Here is a 4321-nt window from a genome sequence, read left to right on the forward strand (position 1 = left end):
ATCACGTTAAGAGCTTGGTTGCCCTGGTTTCTTCCTCTGGCCTGAAGGCCATTCTTTTCCTCCCTCTTGTTTTTGACCTCAGGTTCAAGAGTGCCAGACCTCCCCGGTGGAGAGGGGACCTTGGCGGCAGCGACAGCCGGGGTGGGAAGAGGCAGGGCCGGGGCTGCGGGGGGAGGCAGTGCCCGGCTGGCTCAGGGAACTGCTCCCAAACCCTTTAGGAAAGTAGGAAGGGAGGAAGCGTCAGCTTAGGGCAGGCGGCTGCACTTCAAACCTCTGCTGCTCTCCTGCCTTGGGTTTTCTTCTCTCTGTTGCTTCCTGTATTTACACCTCCATCCTTTCTCCTTCCCCTCTTTCCCCTCCCTTCCCCTCCCTGGCTGTGCCTCCCTTTCCCCCTTTTCCTCACCCTTGTTTTGCCTTCCTTCCCTCCTTCTCGCTCTCCCCCTTCCCCTGCGGCTTGCCAACTGCCAGCAGATGACATCTCCTTTCATGTTTGGGGCTGAGCAGAGGCTCTGAATGTTCGTTTGATTCCGTTAAGATAATAGCTGGTTCACTGTCAGACGCAGACTGATCAGTTAAAACCTTAATCACTGCCTGTCTACTCACATGGCACTTATTTTTTAAGAGATTAATCCCCTAAGCACTGCACCAGCATACATTCAGGCTCAAAGAAAAGGGTGGATTTTTATTATTATTTGATGCATTTACTGTTTCTTTTTTCCTCTTGGATAACAAAAAAAGCAGCCCCCTCCTCATCACTTCCAGTGTGATGCTCAGAGACATCCCACCTTCACCACCCTGGCACACTGCTTCTGCCTTCGCACCAGGCACACGCGGAGACTGGTGCCAGTGGGAGATGGAGGTGCCAGCACTTCTGCCCTGGGGATGGGAACTGAGAGGGGGTCTGCAGGTGGGCTGCGGGTTGAGCCTGGTCAGGGACTCGGCTCCATCCATGCTTCCCCATGCAATGCCGGTGCCTCCCTTCCCAGCTCGGGAACCAGCTCTGGGTAATCACTGTGGAGCAGCAAGTGCTGCAGCTCAAACAAGAGGCTCCTGTGAGCACATCAAAGCCAGCTGGGGCAGTCGGGTGGCCACCTCTGACCAGGATTTAGGCAAAGCTTCTCTAAAGCACCTTGGCTTAGCACCTGAGGTTGGGCCGTGCTGCTTCCAGCCACCTCCAGCACCTAACCACGAAACACTGAGATAACAGCAAGCCTAAATCTCCTCCTGAGCTGGGTTTGAATTAATGGGGAACACCACATCCCCTCAGACCACCAGACTTTGCAGTAGGTGCAGAGAAAGGAGCAGGCCCATGATGCAGAGCCCCAGGGCAGCAGCAATAACCTGCTCACATTGCTTCAGGCTATTTCATAGGGGAGCTGCCATCCTCACCTCCACCTTCCCAGGGAAAGGAATGGATGCTGAGAGCTCATTTGCCTCAATCCTGCCCTGCAGGTGAGGGCAGAGCTGCTGGACCCTGCTCCCCAGACAAGATGCTGCTGCTCTGCCTCTGTGAGACTCAGCCCTGGGCTGAGCCGGGCAGGGGGTGTTTGGCAAGGCAGGGTTTTCTCACCACTGCAGAAGCAAGACAATGCTTTACGAGTGCTAAAGGTTGGGGAACAGTTTTCTTTACGTTTGACTTGAGATCAAAGAAGGAAGAAAAGTGCCATCCCCAAGCCTAAGGTTTGCTTCAGCACCTCTAAAGGAAGTTCAAGAAAAGCAAATCTTTACCGACACCTAGATCACATTTTCAGACCCATTCCCTTTAATGGCCATGAGAAATGACCAATTTCTGCATCCAGCCTTCTAAGGCCACCACACTGTGGAGTGCCCAGAGCTCTGACCTGCTCTTGCTGAGGTCATGGCTTTATTTGCATGATGTGCAGCACCAGGGACACGGCAGCCCCGGCACACGTGAGGGGTCCCGGGGGTCACTCACTGCTCAGAGGGTGCTTGGCAGTCCCCAGCCCTTGATGCAGCTCAGCCATGTCACATTGCGCTCTTCCCATCTTCCATTGGCTTCTCCCTCTGTGCCCCTGGTGCTGGTGAACCTCTACCAAGCTCTGCAGAAGCTGCTCCATGGGATAAACCAGTGACCAGAGAACTTCTGGGCAGTTCCCTGTGAAATGCGCTCAGGTTTGTCAGCCTGAGATACCACAAGTCCATGAGAGCAGCAGCAGCAGCAGCACCAGCTCCTGGGTAAAAGAGGATGACTCTGAATTCCATAAAGTAAAATTAGAACTGGATGAAGAGAGGGTTTTGTCTGCTCCTTTGGCCTTTCCCATTTAAATGAACAAGCAGCAAGAGAACAAGCTCTGAGTGTATTCTGGCAGTTTTGGTGACGTGAAACAAAGCTGTCAGGAGGATCTATACTTACATATAGAAGCAGAGCTCATCTGCAGACCTTATTCTGCTTATTCCCCAAGATATTCCTGAGGCCAGGGTTCAGGGGACTTGGGAAAAACATAAAGGGAAAACCCCCACAGAAACTGGAATAAATGATTCCCAGAATTAGAGGGATAAAGTTTAAGACAAGAAAGATACAGAGGAAAGGGATGCAGAAGTCCTTGCTGCAAAGGATAAAGCAATCTCTAACTAACGGAGATTAGGAAGAAACTCTCCCAAGGGACCAGTTATCCCATATATCAATAGAATGGATCCTATTGCAGAGCTCAGTCACAGGGCCCCAAATCACTGTCCTGAGTGCTCCAAGTGCACCAGGACCCTCTTTGGAAGCAGCTGGGCCTGGCCGCTGCTGTGAGCACACCACAGCAGCCCAGCGAGGTCTGAACGCACCGGTCACATAGTTCAAAGCACTGCCAGGAACAAGCCATAGCAGCGAATGAGTAAACCACGAGTGCTGGGGAAAGGGTTCTAGCTCTAACTTGGGTGTTAGACTGACACTTTAGCACACTATTTTGTTAAAGGAATCAGGTTCTGTGATAGCAGCTACACCCCAGCTACCCCTGTGCTGAGGGTACAGCCTCATGCTCAGCAGAACCCAAATCCCACAGCATCACCTGCAGCTTTGGGCTTTGCCATTCCTGGTGATTCTGAAATCTCCCCCTTGATGCAAACAGGGCCTTCCCCTCCATGCTTTGAACAGGAGCGTTAAAAAGAAGATCAATCTTATTCAACTTTTAAGATATGAAGGAAAACAATTATCCAGTTACTTTGTTGGTTATTAACTGCTGTTGCTTTGGCTGCACTTACTGCTTCAGACTCAAGTTCAGCTTTGCACTTCAGGTTGATGTTAATAAATAACAGCTATGAATTAACAATACACTTCTTGACACCTTAATTACATATGGGATCCCCCTTGGAGACTGGCTCCCTTGGACAGCGGGGACATCACTGCACATGGAGCTTAGAGCCAACCTTCCCAGGGATGTTTAAGAGTTTAATTCCCACTCAAGGTGCAGCTTGCTCCAAGGCTCCCAACCCAAGAGGCTTGTCCAAGCCTGCGGAGGACTGGGGAGTACAACAGCACTTCCCTCAGGTTCACACCCTGACTGCAAGATCCTCCCTTTGGTATCACAAGATCTCAGGATCTTGAGACCTTTTAAAAGCATTCATAACCAGGCTGGTGTGGAGAAGGGGCCATCTCTGTGTCTCCAAGGGGCACTGATGCAAAGAGACAGATGAAGTAACTTGGACAAGATGACATTAAGGTTTGCTGGAAGCACTGAAATTTGAGCGCCTGTCTCCTTGTTCCCATCCTGGTGCCTTGACCTCCAGGACCATCTCTGCTCTCTCAGCAAATGAAAGCAGGCAGGGTATGACAGATTGACCAGCCAAGCTTCCTGGAGGTGTTTCCCACAGATTGTTGCTGAGACATACAATGAAAGCGATAAATATCCCAGTGGGAAATATATGGCACCTCATCTCCCACTTGTGTCGCTGTGAAGAGCTGGGGATACATTTTAAAAAGGCCTTTTCCCTCTTAGGGGATAAATCCTTCAGGACCAATTCTCCGGTGGGAAGCAGAGAACAACTGGCAAACCCCATGACCCTGCCTGAAATCGTGGAGTCAACAAGTGGTCAAGCGGAGGTCAAGAGGCCAAAGCGGGGCCGGGAAGGGATGCTTTCCGCCAGGCCCATCTGCAGGCAGAGAGAGCCATTGCCCCAAAGGTGCAGCATGGCTCAAGCTCCGGGACTCAACTGTTTCTTCCCCCAGACAGTAGCAATTATCATAATCAAGCAGTTGACTCCAATTACGCCTCCTCTCATTACAGCCGGGATGGACGCGGCCGCAGCAGCAAAGGGAAAGTTCGCAGCCGTGTCGCCTTTGCATATCTTAATCTAAAATGACAGGGTGTGACAC

Source organism: Melopsittacus undulatus, chromosome 16, assembly GCF_012275295.1.
Source record: "Melopsittacus undulatus isolate bMelUnd1 chromosome 16, bMelUnd1.mat.Z, whole genome shotgun sequence".
Classification (NCBI taxonomy): Eukaryota; Metazoa; Chordata; class Aves; order Psittaciformes; family Psittaculidae; genus Melopsittacus; species Melopsittacus undulatus.